General features: G+C 32.2%; 1 protein-coding gene and 1 long non-coding RNA gene across 2 annotated transcripts in view; both read left to right on the top strand.

Annotated features, from left to right (window-relative positions):
- Nucleotides 1–23,462, top strand: part of LOC144836943 (uncharacterized) — a 387,722-nt gene that overhangs the window by 326,393 nt on the left and 37,867 nt on the right. The gene's annotated exons all lie outside the window — the stretch shown is intronic.
- On the top strand, nt 12,176–13,622 carry LOC144836770 (uncharacterized). Its single transcript, XR_013611371.1, has 3 exons — nt 12,176–12,266; nt 13,023–13,179; nt 13,489–13,622. It is a non-coding gene; the product is annotated as an uncharacterized LOC144836770 (long non-coding RNA).

The following is a 23,462-nucleotide window of genomic DNA, read 5'->3' as shown; positions in this document are numbered from 1 at the left end:
TTGGTATCACAGGTACCGGGTTCGAATCCCATCACGGGAAAACAATCAAAAAAGGATTTATTTGGTTATTACACTTAAAGGGCAGTTTTAATTTTGAATAGGCTACTTTTTTGGAAAAGTCATAACTGAGAAGTACTTTAATACGCAAGATACGTTTTGTTGCGGGCGGATAACCAAACTCGTCCTCAAGTGACGAGTTTAAGATCTAGTTATTCTTCTCAATTTCCGCCACTTTTTGTGTTCAACTTTTCTCTGCAACGTGTTAACATTACATGTTGTAACTTGGTAAACATTTAGACCTTTAACTGAAGATGTGCAGCCAAGCTTTTTGACGATGTCAGACCCGCGTAGCGTAAGTCACGCGCGATTTTCTGAAAATCCTAAGTTGATCATAACTTCGAAACAGATGAATATTTTTTAACGTAATGTTCAGCCACGTTTGCTTCACATCAATTGCTAACTTTTTTATCGCTACCGAAATTTGTAACATTGGAAAGTGCGCGCGTAAACGGCGTTTGAAATTTGAAAATGCTCCAAATCAATTTCTGATTAAATTAGAGCACGATTCAGGTCATTTTAAGCGTTTGAAAAATTGCCTCCAGGTGCGCACATTTTTACGCGCGCACGACGCAGGAAACACGTATGAGCATTTCTTTTGCACGATTTGTGTTTTTCAATCTTCGGTTAACAATTTTACGTTATTTTATTCACTATTCAACTTGAAATGGCGTTCTACGAGCACGTTAAACATGACTGGTTGCGCACATAAAACGTTAAAAAATTGTGAAAATGTTGCAAAATATGTCTACTTTTAAAAATGATACAGTTCATCAGAATGTAAGGTTACCCCTATTTTTTATTTTATTTTCTTGCAGTGTATGAATCGTAGGTGTAATTTATTATAGTGTTGAATGTTAAAACGTGTTTGAAGGCTACATTATTTGCATACTAAATATAATTTTTGAAATTTTTATCATCAAACAAACATAAACATTTTCAAAGAGCAAAACAATAAACATAATGTTTATCTTTTTTCTTCACATGTTAATATATAAAACTTAAATGTATGCACTTTCATAATATGTCACTGTTTAAAATTTGTGAAGATTTCATCATAGTAAAAATTATGATTTAGTTTGATAAGTAATAATCTATTTGCATCGAGTGGTTCACGACATACCGAATGAACCAGTAAACTTTCTTCGGATTTCATCAGCAGGTGCTCATATGGCTCGATGTGTAGTGCCACCGACTTTGGTATTAGAGGTACCGGGATCGAGTCCCGTCACGGGAAAACAATTTAATAAAAGGATTTATTTGGTTGTTACACTGAAAAGGCAGTTTTATTTTTCGAATAGGCTACTTTTTGGAAAAGCCATAACTGAAAAGTACTTGAATGCGCAAGATACGTTTTGTTGCGGGCGGATAACCAAACTCGTCCTCAAGTGACGAGTTCAGATCTAGTTATTCTTCTTTCTTTCTCAGATTTTGTGCACGCGTTTTCTCTTCAACGTGTTAACATAACATGTTGTAACTTGGTCAACATTTAGACATTTAACTGAAGATGTTCAGCCAAGCTTTTGGACGCTGTCAGATCCGCGTAGCGTAAGTCACGCGCGATTTTCTGAAAATCTTAAATCGGTCATAACTTCGAAACCGATAAATATTTTTTAACGAAATTTTCAGCCACGTTTTCTTCACATCAATGGCTAACTTTTGGAATGTTTAACAAATTTTTGGAGACTAGAAAGTTTTCGCGTAAATTGCGTTTGAAATATTTTACTCTTCTTATTTTGTGCACGCTGTTTCTCTTCAACGTGTAAACATAATATGTTGTAACTTGTTCAGCATTTAGACATTTTACTGAAGTTGTCCAGCCAAGCTTTTTGACGAAGTCAGAGCCGCGTAGCGTAAGTTACGCGTGATTTTCTGAAAATCTTAAATTGGTTATAACTTCGAAACAAACGAATATTTTTTAACGTCATTTTCAGCCACGTTTGCTTCACATCAATAGTTAACTTTTTTAACGCTACCGCAATTTGTAACATTAGAAAGTGCGTGCGTAAATGGCGTTTAAAATTTTAAAATGCTTCAAATCAATTTCTGATTAAATTAGAGCACGATATAGGTCATTTTAAGCGTTTAAAAAATTGCCACTGGTGCGCACATTTTTACGCGCGCACGGCGCAGGGAACACGTATGAGCATTTCTTTTACACGATTTGTGTTTTTAAATCTTCGGTTAACAATTTTACGTTATTTTATTCACTTTTCAACTTGAAATGGCGTTCTACGAGCACGTTAAACATGACAGGTTGCGCACGAAAACGTCAACAAATTGTGAAAATGTTCCAAAATATGTCTACTTTTAAAAATGAAACAGTTCACCAGAATGCAAGGTTACCCCCATTTTTTATTTTATTTTCTTGCAGTGTATGAATCATAGGTCTAATTTATAATAGTCTTGAATGTTAAAAAGTGTTTGATGGCTACATTATTTGCATATTAAATGTAATTTTTGCAATAATTATCATCAAACAAACATAAACATATTTAAAGAGTAAAACAATAAACATAACGTTTATCTTTTTTCTTTACATGTTAATATATAAAACTTGAAAGTATGCACTTTCATAATATGTGACTGTTTAAAATTTGTGAAGATTTCATCATAGTAAAAATTATGATTTAAGTTCGATATGTAATAATCAACTTGCATCGAGGGGGTTCACGACATACCGAATGAACGAGGATTCTTTCTTCGGATTTTTTCACCAGGTGCTCATATGGCTCGATGTGTAGTGCAACCGACTTTGGTATCAGAGGTACCGGGTTCGAATCCCATCACGGGAAAACAATCAATTAAAAGGATTTATTAGGTTATTACACTGAAAGGGCAGTTTTAATTTTGAATAGGCTACTTTTTTGGAAAAGTCATGATTGAAAAGTACTTGAATGCGCAAGATACGTTTGTTGCGGGCGGATAACCAAACTCGTCCTCAAGTGACGAGTTTCAGATCTAGTTGGTTATCCGCCTCAAGCGGATAAGCCCTTGGAATTGTAGTGTTACTTTTTTTTTTTTTTTTTATTATTCTTCTTTCTTTCTCAGATTTTGTGCACGCTTTTTCTCTTCAACGTGTTAACATAACACGTTGTAACTTGGTCAACATATAGACATTTAACTGAAGATGTTCAGCCAAGCTTTTTGACGATGTCAGATCCGCGTAGCGTAAGTCACGCGCGATATTCTGAAAATCTTAAATCGGTCATAACTTCGAAACCGATAACTATTTTTTAACGTAACTTTCAGCCACGTTTTCTTCACATCAATGGCTAACTTTTTCGATCTTCAGCAAATTTTTGAACACTAGAAAGTTTGCGCGTAAACTGCGTTTGCACATTTAAAATGCTCCAAATTTGTGCACGCTGTTTCTCTGCAACGTGTAAACATAATATGTTGTAACTTGTTCAGCATTTAGACATTTTACTGAAGTTGAGCAGCCAAGCTTTTTGACGATGTCAGATCCGCGTAGCGTAAGTTACGCGCGATTTTCTGAAAATCTTAAATTGGTTATAACTTCGAAACAGATAAATATTTTTTAACGTCATTTTCAGCCACGTTAGCTTCACATCAATTGCTAACTTTATTATTGCTACCGAAATTTGTAACATTAGAAAGTGCGCGCGTAAACGGCGTTTGAAATTTTAAAATGCTTGAAGTAAATTTCTGATTAAATTAGAGCACGATTCAGGTCATTTTAAGCATTACAAAATTGCCACTGGTGTGCACATTTTTACGCGCGCACGGCGCAGGGATCGCGTATGAGCTTTTATTTTGCATAGATTGTGTTTATCAAACTTCGGTTAACAATTTAACGTTATTTTATTCACTTATCAACTTGAAATGGCGTTCTACGAGCACGTTAAACATGACAGGTTGCGCACGTAAAACGTTAAAAAATGTGAAAATATTGCAAAATATGTCTACTTTTAAAAATGATACAGTTCATCAGAACGCCAGGTTACCCCCATGTTTTATTTTATTTTATTACAGTCTATGAATCATAGGTGTGATTTATTATAGTGTTGAATGTCAAAACGTGTTTGATGGTTACATTATTTGCATATTAAATATAATTTTTGAAATTTTGATCATCAAACAAACAATAACATTTTCAAAGAGCAAAACAATAAACATAACGTTTATCTTTTTTCTTCACGTGTTAATATATAAAACTTGAAAGTATGCACTTTCATAATATGTCACAGTTTGAAATTTGTGAAGATTTTATCATAGTAAAAATTATGATTTAGTTCGATATGTAATAATCTACTTGCATCGAGGGAGTTCACGACATACCGAAAGAACGAGGAATCTTTCTTCGGATTTTATTCGGCAGGTGCTCATATGGCTCGATGTGTAGTGCAACCGACTTTGGATCGAGCCCGTCACGGGAAAACAATTAAATAAAAGGATTATTTGGTTGTTACATTGAATATGCAGTTTTAATTTCGAATAGGCTACTTTTTGGAAAAGCCATAACTGAAAAGTACTTGAATGCGCAAGATACGTTTTGTAGCGGGCGGATAACCAAACTCGTCCTCAAGTGACGAGTTCAGATCTAGTTATTCTTCTTTCTTTCTCAGATTTTGTGCACGCTGTTTCTCTGCAACGTGTTAACATAACATGTTGTAACTTTCTAAACATTTAGACATTTAACTGAAGTTGTACTGCGAAGCTTTTGGACGCTGTCAGAGCCACGTAGCGTAAGTTACGCGCGAATTTCTGAAATTCTTAAATTGATCATAACTTTGAAACAAATAAATATTTTTTAACGAAATTTTCAGCCACGGTTGCTTCACATCAATTGTAAACTGTTTTATCGCTACCGAATTTTGTAACATTAGAAAGTGCGCGCGTAAACGGCGTTTGAAATTTTAAAATGCTTCAAATCATTTTCTGATTAAATTAGCGCACGTTTCAGGTCATTTTAAGCGTTTAAAAAATTCCCACCAGATGCGCACATTTTCACGCGCGCACGGCGCAGGGAACGCGTATGAGCCTTTATTTTGCATAGATTGTGTTTTTCAAACTTCAGTTAACAATTTTGCGTTATTTTATTCACTATTCAACTTGAAATGGCGTTCCATGAGCACGTTAAACATGACTGGTTGCGCACGTAAAACGTTACAAAATTGTGAAAATGTTGCAAAATATGTCTACTTTTAAAAATGAAACAGTTTATCAGAATTAACGGTTACCCCCATTTTTTATTTTATCTTCTTGCAGTGTATGAATCGTAGGTCTAATTTATTATAGTGTTGAATGCTAAAACGTGTTTGATGGCTACATTATTTGCATATTAAATATAATTTTTGAAATTTTGATCATCAAACAAACACTAACATTTTCAAAGAGCTTTAAAAAAACTAAATGATTCTTTATTAAACAATGATTGTACTGCCAATGAGAGCATAGAAGCAAAAATTGCAAAAAAAACAAAAAAGCTGGAAAATATTTATGATAATGAAACAAAAGGTGCATATATACGTTCTAGAGTAAAATGGATTGAAGAGGGCGAACGTAGCACTAAATATTTTCTTAGTCTGGAAAAAAATAAGGGAAAAAAAAACCAAATCAAATGTTTACAAAACGAGAAGGGTAGAGTACTAACAAAGACAAAGGACATCCTTTGTGAGGAAGTTAGATTTTATAGGCATCTATATGCAAATAAGGGTATATCCCGTAAACAAATAAACACTTACCTAGATAAATCAAATGTAACGAGTTTAACTGAAGAAGAAAAGGGGATATGTGAAGGTATTGTCACACTAAATGAATGTACCAATGCAATTAAAAAAATGAAATTAAATAAAACTCCCGGATGTGATGGCTTGACCGTTGAGTTTTATTTACATTTCTGGGATGACATTAAACACATTGTTTGTGACGCTCTAAATGCATGTTATTTTAACAATGAAATGAGTTCTACACAGAAACGTGGTATTATAAGCCTATTATACAAAAAAGGTGATAAAAAATTGCTTGAAAACTGGCGTCCTATCACTTTATTAAATACAGACTACAAAATTTTAACTCAAATTCTATGTATGAGACTTCATAAAGTAATTGAAAATGTAGTTGACAATGACCAAAAGGGGTACATTAAAGGACGATTCGCTGGAGAAAACGTCCGTCTAATTAATGATATTCTATATTATACAACAGAAGAACAAATCGAAGGAGCCATTTTATCCCTTGATTTTAGAAAAGCCTTTGATTCTGTAAATAGAGATTTTATGTTTAAGGTACTTAAAAAATTTAATTTTGGAGACTCCTTTTTAAAATGGGTAAATACAATTTATAGTAAAACTGAATGTGTTATTGTTAATAATGGTTGGATATCAGAAAGTTTTGAAATGGAATGCGGAATAAGACAGGGTTGCCCATTGTCGGCGTTACTCTTTATTTTAGTAGTAGAAATTATGGCGTGTAATATAAGAAAAGATAAATGCTATAAAGGAATATCTTTACCTAACAATGATAATGGTGAGGAAGTTCGCATTGCGCATCTGGCGGATGACACTGTACTTTTTGTGGGAAATGAAAAAAGTATAGAGATTGGTTTAAATATTGTTAATAAGTTTGGTAAAGTGTCTGGTATGAATTTAAATAAAAACTAGATCTGAACTCGTCACTTGAGGACGAGTTTGGTTATCCGCCCGCTACAAAACGTATCTTGCGTATTAAAGTACTTCTCAGTTATGACTTTTCCAAAAAAGTAGCCTATTCAAAATTAAAACTGCCCTTTCAGTGTAATAACCAAAAAAATTCTTTTAATTAATTGTTTTCCCGTGATGGGATTTGAACCCGGTACCTCTGATACCAAAGTCGGTTGCACTACACATCGAGTCATATGAGCACCTGCTGAAGAAAATCCGAAGAAAGAGTCCTCGTTCATTCGGTATGTCGTGAACCCCCTCGATGCAAGTTGATTATTACATATCGAACTTAAATCATAATTTTTACTATGATGAAATCTTCACAAATTTTAAACAGTTACATATTATGAAAGTGCATACTTTCAAGTTGTATATATTAACATGTAAAGAAAAAAGATAAACGTTATGTTTATTGTTTTGCTCTTTGAATATGTTTATGTTTGTTTGATGATAATTATTTCAAAAATTACATTTAATATGCAAATAATGTAGCCATCAAACACTTTTTAACATTCAAGACTATAATAAATCAGCCCTATGATTCATACACTGCAAGAAAATAAAATAAAAAATGGGGGTAACCTTGCAATCTGATGAACTGTTTCATTTTTAAAATTAGACATATTTTGCAACAATTTCACAATTTGTTGACGTTTTCGTGCGCAACCTGTCATGTTTAACGTGCTCGTAGAACGCCAATTTAAGTTTTCAAAATGAATAAAACAACGTAAAATTGTTAACCGAAGTTTGAAAAACACAATTTATGTAAAAGAAAAGCTTATATGCGTTCCCTGCGCCATGCGCGCGTAAAAATGTGCGCACCGGTGGCAATTTTTTAAACGCTTAAAATGACATGAAACGTGCTCTAATTTAATCAGAAATTGATTTGAAGCATTTTAAAATTTCAAACGCCGTTTACGCGTGCACTTTCTAATGTATTAAAATTCGGTAGGGATAAAAAAGTTAACAATTGATGTGAAGCAAACGTGGCTGAAAATTACGTTAAAAAATATGTATCTGTTTCAAAGTTATGACCAATTTAAGATTTTCAGAAAATCGCGCGTAACTTACGATACGCGCCTCTGACGGCGTCCAAAAGCTTGGCTGCACAATTTCAGTTAAATGTCTATATGTTGACCAAGTAACAACATGTTATGTTAACGCGTTGCAGAGAAACAGCGTGAACAAATTTGGAGCATTTTAAAATTTCAAACGCAATTTACGCGCAAATTTTCTAGTCTCCAAAAATGTTTTAAAGATCGAAAAAGTTAGCCATTGATGTGAAGAAAACGTGGCTGAAAGTTACGTTAAAAAATATTTATCGATTTCGAAGTTATGATCAATTTAAGATTTTCAGAAAATCGCGCGTAACTTACGCTACGCTGTTCTGCCAGCGTCCAAAAGCTTGGCTGCACATCTTCAGTTAAATGTCTAAAGGTTTAACAAGTTACAACATGTTATGTTAACACGTTGCAGAGAAACGGCGCGAACAAAAGTGGCTGAAAGAAAGAAGAATAACTAGATCTAAACTCGTCACTTGAGGACGAGTTTGGTTATCCGCCCGCAACAAAACGTATCTTGCGTAATAAAGTACTTTTCAGTTATGACTTTTCCAAAAAAGTAGCCTATTCAAAATTAAAACTGCCCTTTCAGTGTAATAACCTAATAAATCCTTTTAATTGATTGTTTTCCCGTGATGGGATTCGAACCCGGTACCTCTGATACTAAAGTCGGTTGCACTACACATCGAGCCATATGAGCACCTGGTGAAGAAAATCCGAAGAAAGTTTACTCGTTCATTCGGTATGTCGTGAACCCCCTCGAGGCAAGTTGATTATTACATATCGAACTTAAATCATAATTTTTACTATGATGAAATCTTCACACATTTTAAACAGTGACATATTATGAAAGTGCATACTTTCAAGTTTTATATATTAACATGTAAAGAAAAAAGATAAACGTTATGTTTATTGTTTTGCTCTTTGAAAATGTTTATGTTTGTTTGATGATAAAAATTTCAAAAATTATATTTAATATGCAAATAATGTAGCCTTCAAACACGTTTTAACATTCAACACTATAATAAATCACACCTACGATTCATACACTGCAAGAAAATAAAATAAAAAATAGGGGTAACCTTACATTCTGATGAACTGTATCATTTTTAAAAGTAGACATATTTTGCAACATTTTCACAATTTTTTAACGTTTTATGTGCGCAACCAGTCATGTTTAACGTGCTCGTAGAACGCCATTTCAAGTTGAATAGTGAATAAAATATCGTAAAATTGTTAACCGAAGATTGAAAAACACAAATCGTGCAAAAGAAATGCTCATACCTGCTTCCTGCGGCGTGCGCGCGTAAAAATGTGCGCACCTGGTGGCAATTTTTTAAACGCTTAAAATGACCTGAATCGTGCTCTAATTTAATCAGAAATTGATTTGGAGCATTTTAAAATTCCAAACGCCGTTTACGCGCGCACTTTCCAATGTTACAAATTTCGGTAGCGATAAAAAAGTTAGCAATTGATGTGAAGCAAACGTGGCTGAACATTACGTTAAAAAATATTCGTCTGTTTCGAAGTTATGATCAACTTAGGATTTTCAGAAAATCGCGCGTGACTTACGCTACGCGGCTCTGACATCGTCAAAAAGCTTGGCTGCACATCTTCAGTTAAATGTCTAAATGTTTACCAAGTTACAACATGTAATGTTAACACGTTGCAGAGAAAAGTTGAACACAAAAAGTGGCGGAAATCGAGAAGAATAATAAAAAACTAGATCTTAACTCGTCACTTGAGGACGAGTTTGGTTATCCGCCCGCAACAAACGTATCTTGCGCATTCAAGTACTTTTCAATCATGACTTTTCCAAAAAGTAGCCTATTCGAAAATAAAACTCCCTTTCAGTGTAATAAGCAAATAAATCCTTTTATTTAATTATTTTCCCGTGACGGGATTCGATCCCGGTACCTCTGATACCAAAGTCGGTTGCACTACACATCGAGCCATATGAGCACCTGCTGAAGAAAATCCGAAGAACAATTACTCGTTCATTCGGTATGTCGTGAACCCCTCGATGCAAGTTGATTATTACCTATCAAACTAAATCATAATTTTTACTATAATGAAATCTTCACACATTTTAAACAGTAACATATTATGAAAGTTCATACTTTCAAGTTTTATATATTAAAATGTGAAGTAAAAAGATAAACGTTATGTTTATTGTTTTGCTCTTTGAAAATGTTAGTGTTTGTTTGATGATCAAAATTTCAAAAATTATATTTAATATGCACATAATGTAGCCATCAAACACGTTTTAGCATTCAAGACTATAATAAATCAGACCTATGATTCATACACTGCTGTATGAGCACCTGCTGAAGAAAATCCGAAGAAAGAGTCTTCGTTCATTCGGTATGTCGTGAACCCCCTCGATGCAAGTTGATTATTACATATCGAACTTAAATCATAATTTTTACTATGATGAAATCTTCACAAATTTTAAACAGTTACATATTATGAAAGTGCATACTTTCAAGTTTTATATATTAACATGTAAAGAAAAAAGATAAACGTTATGTTTATTGTTTTGCTCTTTGAAAATGCCAGGAAATTAAATAAAAAATAAGGGTAACCTTGCATTCTGATGAACTGTATTATTTTTAAAAGTAGACATCTTTTGCAACGTTTTCACAATTTATGCAAAATAAAGGCTTATACGCGTTACCTGCGCCGTGCGCGCGTAAAAATATGCGCACTAGTGGCAATTTTTTAAACGCTTAAAATGACCTGAATCTAATTTAATCAGAAATTGATTTGGAGCATTTTAAAATTTGACGCTTGCTTTTAAGTTGTATCGAGCACATGCGCATATCAGTATATCGACACCTGTATCTAAAAATCATCATGAATACTGACACATTTCCTACGTACGTTCAAAGCCGCTTTTGTTATTAAAATTGTTCATTGCCTGCACGACGTGTGGTGTTTATTATAGTATAGCTAGCTGGTTTGGAGAGAGACGAGACGCGAGTTAAACAATTCACATAAGAGTCTACGACATTTTGTATTTTAATTTAATACAAAGCCTAGAAGAAACGGGTAAGATGTTTTTGGATTGATTTGTATTTGTCATGGCTTGGGTGTGTTGGATTTCATGTGTAGGCTAGCTAGTTAGGCAAAGAAGGACAAAAAAAGGCGGCACTGTACGTATGTGTAGACCCCGCGTAGACCTTGTGAGGATCCGAGACGATTCGGCCCTGAGGCGATTCGGCCCTGAGGCGATTCGGCTCAAACTTTTTAATTTTTGGGCCGAAACGTCTCACTTTGGGGACTGAAACGTGTCATTTTGTCCAACCAATGATTAATATACATTTTTGTGTATGTATCAAGATTTCAAATGTGTTTGAACTTTTTTTTAATAACATATTTGGGATCAGGTGCCGTTTTTTGTGCCACGTCGACCACCTGTATGGACTATATCATAATTATATATGTTGATGATAAGGTTGTGGTGTATTATGCTTTATGTAGAGAAGGGTGTCTATTAAATGGGAAAATACAAATGTGTTGTTTATGTAACCTACAATACGGAACAATACAGAAAAAATATTATTGTTAATTAATTATTAATTATTTTATTATGCCAGCCAGTCACCCATGCATTGTTAACAAAGGAAACTTCTTCAATAGCATACATTAAACCCAGTGTATTTAATAAATTTCTTAATCAAATGATCCGTCACATGATTTCAGATTACGCGATTGCCTGTTTAGGGAGGTAAAATGATACTTTGTTTATTTTTATTTTTTGTGTATAATTTACACACTATGTTGATGTTTGCTGATTTTGGTCGAAATAAATTATTTCAATTGAATAAGCTTAATTTATAATATTAAAATAACAAATAAAACCCTGTAATTTTCAATATTATGACTAATCATGACATTTTTTGAACGATATATACATTATGACTAATTTTGCGCACCATATATTTGTAAGACCGGACCATATTTGGCTGCCAAAAACAGTCTTACTGCCCGGAACCGATTTTATCCATACAGGGTTTGGCAGCCATCGATTTTATATTCAAGGTATGACTTAATTAATCTTCATTTTTTATGTTTTAACCATTTGAAAAGGCAGTGCTCCAAATTTGACAGGTTGATCGAACTTGAGCAGTCAACAACAACGTAGCTGTGTGAGGTGCATGTGGTTGCTCTATGTGTAACAAAAATAAACGCACTGTACTAATTCAAATTACAATGCTCATATTATAAAGGAAAGTGACATTGAACTGTCAATTACGTAATTAAGAGTTCAATAGAATATTTATATATCATTTGACAACAATGGTTGAACCAATTATTAAATGACAAGAATCTACCTAGGTGTGTATAATAGTTGTGATGCTTAATATATATACATTTTTTTATAATTACAGATGAACAAAGAAGTTCAAAAATTTAATTTAACTTAAGTAGTGTTTCTGGCAGTGGCAGTAACCTGTGGATCATTTACGTATTTTACGTTGTAAGTAAATTTGTATGTTAAGGAATTATGATAGAAGTGAAATTTAAAAAAATGGAGAAAATTAGTGACATGGTTTACTGTTTAGAAGTCTATTCATGGTTTTATTAGTTAGCAATCATATTTAGTTTCAATATGATGTGCCTATCTTTGAAAAGTTGATGAATGTGTACTTAGAGAAAAGGGCTTAACTACATTTTTTTTTCGAAATTGAGATTTTTGTCTTATTTGACTCTTGGGGTATACTCTGTCACTTGAATTGACCAGTTATCCCAAAATATGTTTATAAATATAAAATTTAAAATAATTATTATTATTATTAGGGCTTATCTACAAACACCTATAGAAATAATTTGACAAAAGGTCTCAACTACAGTAATTGACCAATCAGATAACAGTATGATGAATATATAATGAGGCAGAATAATGCTCTTAGGGGAAAAGCCTTTTTCATATATTTAGTAATATTTTTACAAATTACCTTATCTAAATTACAGTTATAATTTTTTTTTAACTAAGGTTACTAAATGTTTTGGTAAATTTTATCAAAGTACACCAGTCTACGGTTGATGAATATGTGTTCTGTCTGATGATGTATTGCTATTTCACAATTAAATCTGACCAATTACTGACCAAAATTTTAATTAAATAGTATTAAAATCATGCCAAACCAAACCAATCAAATGACAAGAATCTACTTAGGTGTGTTATAATAGTTGTGATGCTTAAAGTATATATATATTTTTTTTATAATTACAGGTTTACAAAGAAGTTCTGAAATATAATTTAACTTAATACCAGTAGTGTTTCTGGCAGTGACAGCGACCTGTAGAAGTTCTAACATTTAATTTAACTTAATACCTGTAGTGTTTCTGGCAGTGACAGTAACCTGTGGATCATTTTAGTATTTTACGTTGTAAGTAATTTTGTATTTTAAGGAATTATGATAGAAGTGAAATACAAAAAAAGAGAAAAATAGTGACATGGTTTATTGTTTAGAAGTCTATTTATTCATGGGTTTATTAGTTGACAAAAACTATTATGTGACATTAAAAATCTTTGAAAAGTTAATGAATGTGTATGAATATGTGTTCTGTCTGGAAAAATGATGATGGTATTGCTATTTCACAAATAAATCAGACCAATTAAATTTTCAATAAAATATTATTAAACTCGTGATAACGATAACAAATTGAGGAATAATTTTATTATTTTTATTTTTCAGATTGAATGCAATTAGTGTGTTGTCAGAAATCAGCACTCAACAAAAGTAAACAAGTAAAGAAAGTAACCATACCGTAAACAATTTTCTTGAAAACCAAACCGTAAACAATTTTCTTGATAACCATACCGTAAACGATTTTCTTGAAAACCATACCGTAAATGAATTTCAGAAGCAATACTAAGCTGAGCATATAAATATATATAAATAAATATATATCTTACACTATATAGACCATTAAGGACCAATTGTTTTTTTACTTCATAAAAAGAAAAAAAAATTGTCCCCAAAGACTTTTATTACCTTACATTTTAGTATATGCTTTCCTCATAATTGTATAATCAATATTGAGCTGAACCTTGATAGTCAGAGCAACTTTAAACATCAAAGAAGTAATTTACAGAAGCTTGAAAAAAGTATAGCAATATTGATTAGAAGCTTGAAACCAGAAAATATAATTATAATCAAAAGAACTTTACATATATTTAAACAACCAGATAATTTAAATAATTACAGAAGCTTAAAAACAGAATATAATAACAATTATTTTTTGCATTTTTATTGCAATAGAATTGTTACATTATTGCATATAAATAAAAAATAATTTTTTTTTTTAAGATTTGGAGTGGATAATACCAAACTTGAAAACCAAACTTGAAAACCGAACTTGAAACCGAATTTGTAAACCAAACTTGTAAACCAAACTTGGAAACCGAACTTGGAAACCGAACTTGAAAACCGAACTTGAAAACCGAACTTGAAAACCGAACTTGGAAACCGAACTTGAAAACCGAACTTGAAAACCGAACTTGAAAACCGAACTTGAAAACCAAACTTGAAAACCAAACTTGAAAACCAAACTTGAAAACCAAACTTGAAAACCAAACTTGAAAACCAAACTTGAAAACCAAACTTGAAAACCAAACTTGAAAACCAAACTTGAAAACCAAACTTGAAAACCAAACTTGAAAACCAAACTTGAAAACCAAACTTGAAAACCAAACTTGAAAACCAAACTTGAAAACCAAACTTGAAAACCAAACTTGAAAACCAAACTTGAAAACCAAACTTGAAAACCAAACTTGAAAACCAAACTTGAAAACCAAACTTGAAAACCAAACTTGAAAACCAAACTTGAAAACCAAACTTGAAAACCAAACTTGAAAACCAAACTTGAAAACCAAACTTGAAAACCAAACTTGAAAACCAAACTTGAAAACCAAACTTGAAAACCAAACTTGAAAACCAAACTTGAAAACCAAACTTGAAAACCAAACTTGAAAACCAAACTTGAAAACCAAACTTGAAAACCAAACTTGAAAACCAAACTTGAAAACCAAACTTGAAACAAAACTTGAAACAAAACTTGGAAACAAAACTTGGAAACAAAACTTGAAAACAAAATTTGTGAACATAGCTAAACAAATAAATTAATCAAAAAATAAAATTATAAATATAGATTAAAACAGAATATAATCTTAGAATTGTATTTATAATATAAGAATACTTTAAAGAAAGTATTTCCTCAACGTTTGAATAAAGAGAAGAAGAACTTAATTATTATATTAAATATTATTATTGAAATTTTAGAATACATAGATCAATTGTCATAGGAATTTAAAAAAACAAGGCAAGGCATAATGGATATGTATGAATTCATAACAGTAGTTAATGATATACTAAACATACTTTATGAATGCTGTTTATGTGACAACGTGATTAAAGAAGATGCAATTAATATTAAAAAGCAAAAAATTGTCAATACATGTGATGTTAATACTTGTAATGCCAAATCAATTGAAGATAAAGTAAATAAGACATTTAGAAGCAGTTTTGTGAATTGTATAACAAGAAACGAAATACAACAACTCTCTGGTGGTGGTGGCTCACAACGTTTAAGAAACAAGAAGGGTCGTTTTGTCAAAACCAAAAAGCATAATAATAAAGAATCACGATCAGACCACGATAAATCAGAAAAGGTTGGTGAAAATATCATTCCTGAGAAAAGTGACCGTTTAAAACTGAATACCTATGAGGAAATGAAATATATTGAAGGAAACAGTAAAGCAACTGGTTATATGATAGCACCAAGTGAAAGACTTGACCGTAGTAATGTTGCAGATCATGAATTAGAGAAAAATGAATTAATAATTAAGGGACAGAAAAACGCATCCAATGGAAAGACTAGGCAGAATACTGAAGCTAAAAATAAATGTGAACAAAATAATAGTGATCAAAATATGGATATTAAAGTTTCAACACATCTATGCAATGTATCTGATGATACAATTAAAGAAAGTACTCTGTGTTTGAATGTTAAAAGTAATACAAATAAAAGTTTTATAAAACCATGTAGCAGTTCTAATAATGTAACTGTAGCACAGAGTTTAAAGAACAAGAGTTGTCGTTTTGTCAAAAGTAAAACTCTTAATAAGAAACAATCACATGATTGTTTGAAACTGAATTCAAAATTTGACGATAAAATGGAACAGGTTAGTAGAAATATTGTTCCAGACAACAATGACATTTCAGAAATGAAAACTGACGAAAATTGTAAAATGAAATGTAATGAATATTACGGTAACACAGAAGCTGGTGATGTACCAAATAGTAATAGTGAAATGAATGAAACTAGTATAAGACCATATAACGATTTTGATGTTACAGATCATGAAAATAATACATGTGCAAATTATGAATTTTCAGACGTAGGCCCATTAATAATTGATAATGGACAACAAAAAACATCCTATGGAAAAATTAAAGCTAAAAATGAAAGTAAACAATTGAATAACACTGATCAAAATCTGGATATCAACGTTTCAACAAATGTAGTAGATGAGCATATTAAAAAAGTAGAGAAGCTTCCATCGTCAAATGATAAAGCTAACATTAATAAAAGTGTGTTCAACAATTGTAAGAGCATTACTAATAATGTGTTAGCACAGGGTAGTTTTAATCAAGGAGATTCTCGATTTGGCTTTTCACGTGGTAAGCAGTGTGTTGCAAATAGTCTTGTCGCTATTCTTTATTCAACAATGAGAAATGGAAATGATTTTTTCTCTACTGATCTTGACAAAATATTGACTCTTGGAAATGAGTTGTACTATTACATTCAGAAAGATTCCACTATGCATGAGGACCTTTTGATGATTTCTGAACTGCCGAACGAATTAGATATTTTGAATAACACATTTGTAATCCTTTCCAGTGAATCAGTGTTTGGCATTATAGATGGGGATTTCGAATTGATGGCTGAGTGTGGCGCTTTGTCATTAAATCAAGCTCTTGAACAAGAATTACACCAACATGATGCATGTTTCATGAATTTCAATAGAAGTACATTCTCCATAATTAAACGTTTAAATGGTTTCCTTATATTTGATCCACATGCAAGAGATAGATTTGGTTGTGTTAGTGGACATGGAAAGAGCACTTTAATTTACAGTACATCTTGGCAAGGTGTATACAGTTATTGTATAAAATTAGCGAGGTCAATGAACTGTAATTTACATGAAACCGAGTTTGAACTGACTGGAGTAAATGTTGAAAATAAGTCTATGGATTCTTCTATCATGTTAAATGATAATTGTGAACAAAAAATATCGAAACAAATCGATGTTGATGCACCTAGTACTTGCCCGTATAAATTACCTGATCAGAATATTGATTCCAAAGTTAAGGGTCAAACACATAATAATAATAAAGAAGGTGATGGCGACATTGAAATCGTTAACGTTGAGTATGGAGAAAAACCTGACAAGAATTTAAAATTTTCAACAAATGTATTATCAGATGAGGATATTAAAATATTAGAGAAACAGCAGTCATCAGATGATAAAGGTAACAATAATACAAGTGTGCCCAACATATGTAAAAGCATTACTAATAATGTGTTAACACAGGGTAGTTTTAATCAAGGAGATTCTCGATTTGGCTTTTCACGTGGTAAGCAGTGTGTTGCAAATAGTCTTGTCGCTATTCTTTATTCAACAATGAGAAATGGAAATGATTTTTTCTCTACTGATCTTGACAAAATATTGACTCTTGGAAATGAGTTGTACTATTACATTCAGAAAGATTCCACTATGCATGAGGACCTTCTGATGATTTCTGAACTGCCGAACGAATTAGATATTTTGAATAACACATTTGTAATCCTTCCCAGTGAATCAGTGTTTGGCATTATAGATGGGGATTTCGAATTGATGGCCGAGTGTGGCGCTTTGTCATTAAATCAAGCTCTTGAACAAGAATTACACCAACATGATGCATGTTTCATGAATTTCAATAGAAGTACATTCTCCATAATTAAACGTTTAAATGGTTTCCTTATATTTGATCCACATGCAAGAGATATATTTGGTTGTGTTAGTGGACATGGAAAGAGCATTTTAATTTGCAGTACATCTTGGCAAGGTGTATACAGTTATTGTATAAAATTAGCGAGGTCAATGAACTGTAATTTACATGAAACCGAGTTTGAACTGACTGGAGTAAATGTTGAAAATAAGTCTATGGATTCTTCTATCATGTTAAATGATAATTGTGAACAAAAAATATCGAAAAAAATCGATGTTGATGCACCTAGTACTTGCCCGTATAAATTACCTGATCAGAATATTGATTCCAAAGTTAAGGGTCAAACACATAATAATAAAGGAGGTGATGGCGACATTGAAATCGTTAATGTTGAGTATGGAGAAAAACCTGACAAGAATTTTAAATTTATTCCGCTCTTAGAAGCACAAAAGAAAAGCATGTGTAATAAATTAGACATTAATGTTGAACATATATGTAGTGTTATTAACGGAGACAGTCATATTGGGCATCCTCTACAGATTAAGCATATTACTGGTGATGGTAATTGTTTTTATCGTGCGATTTCATACATTATATCTGGGACGGAAAATAATCATTTGATTTTAAGAAGAGCAATTGTTAATCATTTATTGGGCACTGGTGAAATATTTAACGATACATTTAGTCATGAATTTAGAACCGTTAAAGAATATGTATTTAGAAAGAGAGTTATGGATAATGGAACATGGGCTTCTAACACCGAAATAAGTGCGATGGCAAACTTTCTTAAAACAGATATTTATTCGTTCAATGATCAATTTTTGACATGGCAAATGTTTTCTGCCAAAAAGCCAGGAATAATAAATGATGTTACAACTGACAACGGTATGTATATTCTGTACACCAGAAATGTGCATTTTGATGTAGTGGAATCTGTCGATATCAATTCCAATTGTGTTCAAGAAACAAGAAAACTTGATGTGAATACGTTCTCGGAAAAAACGTTTTCTATAAATAAACGAAAACGAACAAAAGCCGAGAGTCATGACACACTGGAAGACGTTATAGAACCCAAACGAAAAAGGAGTATAAATGTTGCAGGACCTTGTTCTAATAACGGAGTAAAGAATTTAAGAAGAAAGAGAAAAACATCTAAAAGAATAAAACGACAAAATGACAAAATTCGAATGAGAAAGAAACGTTCAAAAGAAAATACAATGGATGTCAAAAACAACAGGCAGAAAGTAGAAAATGGTAATTCAAGTAAAGTAGATGCCAAAAGAAACAAATACCGAACTGATTCTGTATACAGAGAAGGAAAGAAACGTAAAATGAAAGAGGCACAACAAATAAAGTATGATGATCATTATTATAAAATACAAAAAAGAATGAAAAACCGAGAAAAGCAGCAAAAACGGTATAGATGTGAACCTGTATATAACCTTAAGATACGAAGCAAGATGAGGCAAAAATACAAAACTAATTTGGATTATCGAATCACTAAAAAAGTAAAAAGTGTGCTGAATTATAAATTAAATGACAAATTTAGGCAAAATTTACAACAAAAAAGAAAAATTAAGTATGACAATGATTTACAATTTAGACACAACTTGAGGCAAAAATTAGCAGAAAAGTATCACAATAATTCAAGATTCCGTCAAAATTGTAAAAAAAGTTGTAAGCAAAGGTTTACAGAAAAGTATCATGATGACTCAGTGTTTCGAAAAAATGTTGTAAAGAAAAACACGAGGCACCGTAAAATAAGAAAAGCAAAAATGTGTAATTTTGAATTCGTTTTGACAAACTTTAGGGAAACAATTTCACAGGGTCCTGAATATGTTTGTTGTGTATGTTTTAAGCTATTATTTAAAAATCAAGTTATGAAGTGCATCAAAGCTAAGTACGAAAATAGGACTTGTATAAATGAAAAGTATTTGCATATTTGCAACGATAAATGTAATAAATCACCAAGATGTTTTTTATGGATTTGTTTCACATGCCACAAGAAATTGTTACATGGAAAAGTCCCAGCAGAAGCCAATTCAAACAATTTACAATTACATGATATTCCTCCTGAACTAAAGTGTTTAAATAATTTAGAGCAACATTTGATAGGATTAAATATTCCTTTTATGAAATTAATGAATTTACCAAAAGGCGGACAGAATGGGATACATGGACCAGTTGTATGTGTACCGTCAAATACAATTGAAACTGTAAAACTACTGCCTAGACCAAAGGCCGATGATCAGTTAATATCAGTAAAATTGAAGCGAAAGTTGTCTTACAAAGGTTATTACAAATACAAATTTGTTAACACAGCCAATGTTATTCAAGCTCTAGAATATTTACAAGATCACAATAAATGGTATTATGACGTAGCTATTGATGAAAAATGGCACAATTACTTATCGAAAGAAAACATTGAAAGTGAAATTGATAATGTAGAAAATCAACAAACCTGTGTAGAAAACAATGACGAAGATGAAGTAGAAGACCGATTATGTGGTGTTGCCTTTGACACAAGTCTCCAACCTGTTGACAGACGACAAAATGTGGTTGATGAATATTTTCGTGATATAATTTGTTGTGCACCGTGTGAAAATAATAGCCCTATTGCATTGTTAAGTAATGAAAGCAATGAAGCAAAATCATTCCCAGTGTTATTTCCAACAGGTCAACCAACATTCCACGATGTTAGAGATGTTAAAATAACACTTGGACGATACTTACACAATAGATTAATGCATGTAGATAACAGATTTGCCAAAAATACAGAATTCATATTTTATGCTCAATCTATATATGAACTTCAACAAATTCTATCGAGTATTTCCATTGCCTTGCGAAAAGGGTCGAGTAAAAAGGATGATTTTAGTAAACTAACTATATCTGATTTAAAAAATGCCAAAAAAATTGAGGAAATTTTGAAATCTGATAAGGGTTATAAATTTTTAAAACAAATACGTGGAACTCCGCCTTACTGGCAAGCAACACAGAAAGATGTAATAGCAATGGTTAGACAGATTGGAAAGCCAGCATTCTTTCTTTCATTTTCAAGTGCTGATTTCCGTTGGAAAGAAATAATGACGACGTTATTAATTCAAACAGGAGACCAAAGAAATATCGATGAATTGGAATGGACAGACAAATGTAATTTGCTAAAATCGAATCCAGTGACTGTTGCCAGAATGTTCGACAAACGCTTTCATACTTTTTTAAAAAGAGTAATTTTGTCTGAAGCACATCCTATTGGTAAAGTTATAGATTATTTTTACAGAATTGAATTTCAAATGAGAGGAAGTCCACATGTTCATATGTTAGTGTGGGTCGAAGATGCTCCTGTTTTCGGTTTAGATGAAGATAAGAAAGTTGTTGATTTTGTTGATAAGTATATTTCTTGTGCCGTACCATGCAAAATTTTAGATCCTGAAATGAATGAAATTGTTACCAGTGTGCAGATTCACAGTAAAAAGCATTCGAAATCGTGTAAGAAAAAGGGAACAAATTGTAGATTTAATTTTCCCAGACAACCTTCTGAAAAAACATTTGTTATGAGGCCTATTGTGGACAAAAACAATGATGATAAGGATGGCACTAAACAGGCAAAAGAGTTATTAACAAAAGTAAAAGATGCTGTGTCCAATGAAGAAACGTATCAAAAAGCAAAAGAACTCTTTCAAAGTTTAGGCATTACACAGAATGCATTTGAGGATGCAAATAATTGTATAGCTACTGAAGAAAAGATTGTTATAAAAAGAAACCCTCAAGATGTGTGGGTAAATCAGTATAATCCTTCCTTACTAAAAGCATGGAATGCTAACATGGATATTCAGTATATTACAAATGTATATGCATGTATTATTTACCTTGTGTCATACATGTCGAAATCTGAGCGGGAAATGGGCTTACTGTTATCTCATGCAGCATCAGAAATGAAAGAAGGAAATGAAGATGTTGGAAAAAGTTTACGAAAACTTGGTCATGTGTATATGAATAATCGAGAAGTGTCTGCACAAGAAAGTGTTTATCGTGTCTGTGGTTTGAGGTTAAAAGAATGTTCAAGGAAAGTTGAATTTATCCCTGTAGGACCTAATCCTGTTAGAATGAGTTTGCCACTAAACGTAATTAAAAATAAACCAGATGATGATAGAAGCCCATGGTTGCCAAATAAAATTGACAAATATAAAGCTCGCCCTCATAGTTCTGAATTTAATAAAACGTGTCTTGCAACATTTTGCTCTAACTATAGAATTATTAGTTCATCCGAAACGAAAGGAAACAAACAAAAGAAGAATGTATTTCATTTACAAAACAACTTAGGATTCATCCAGAAAAGAACAAGAACCGGAAATGCTATTGTACGATATCCTCGGTTTCCTGTAAATTCAGCATCTGAAAAATATTTTCTGAGTATATTGCAATTATTTCTGCCATTTCGAACAGAAAAACAATTAAAACCACCGAAATTTCAAACTTTTGAACAATTCTACGAGGAAGGATCTGTCAAATTATGTGGAAGTCAATTGCAAAGAGTAAAGATCATAGTTCAAGGAAACATGAAACAGTATGAAAAAAGCGCTGATGATGTAGAGGACGCACAAGAGTTCTTAGCAAAATTTGGACTACAAGAAGATGCATGGGGTCTATTATGTCCAGAAACTGAAAAAGAAAGATTAGATCATCTAAAACCAAATGTAGACATTGATGATAGAGAAAATGAATTTTTTATTCCAGATTTTGGACTAAAAAATCAATCATCTACTAAAGAGTGTAATTCATCTTATATTTCAAGACCAGAATTGAATAAAATGATTCGATCTTTAAATAAAAAACAACAACAGATATTTTATAAGACAAGACAATGGTGCTTAGACAAAGTCAATGGTAAAACACCTGAATCGTTTTACACTTTTATTACTGGAGGCGCAGGAACTGGTAAAAGTCATTTAGTAAATTGTATTTATAATGAAGCAACCCGTATTCTTGGTAAAATTATGGAGAATCCAGACGATTTGTCAATACTAAAGTTAGCTCCTACGGGGATTGCAGCATATAATATTCAGGGTAAAACAATACATAGTGCGTTGTCTATTCCGATTAGTATCTCACTTCCATATCAACCACTCGGAGAAGAAAAAATAAGTGCACTTCGTAATCAGTTGGGTCAGTTGCAAATTGTTATTATAGATGAAATATCAATGGTAAATCAAACGTTACTTTGGTATATCCACGGAAGATTGAGGCAAATAAAACAAATACGCAACGATAGTCCATTTGGTAACATTTCGGTAATTGCAGTAGGTGATTTTTATCAGTTACCGCCTGTGATGGGAAGTTCTTTGTATAAAGACACACTGGAAGGCTTATTGTGGATTGATAACTTTAGACAAATACAATTAGATCAAATCATGAGACAAAAGGAAGATAGCGAATTCGCTTTGTTGTTAAACAAATTGCGTACAAAAGAAAAACATTACTGTTTATCTGATAAAGATTTATTAACTTTGAAATCTCGTGAAACTGGTGAACCCTGTGAGGATGCTGTTCATATATATCCATGTAATAAGCAAGTTAATGAATGGAATAAGAAAATGTTGCATAAAACCTGTACGAATATTATATGCATTCAAGCAGAAGATATTGTAGTTAACAGCAAGAAAGAACACGGAAAG

Source organism: Antedon bifida, chromosome 3, assembly GCF_963402885.1.
Source record: "Antedon bifida chromosome 3, ecAntBifi1.1, whole genome shotgun sequence".
In the NCBI taxonomy this organism is placed as follows: domain Eukaryota; kingdom Metazoa; phylum Echinodermata; class Crinoidea; order Comatulida; family Antedonidae; genus Antedon; species Antedon bifida.
The sequence above is the reverse complement of the archived record's forward strand: the minus strand, read 5'-3'. Positions and strand labels throughout refer to the sequence as shown.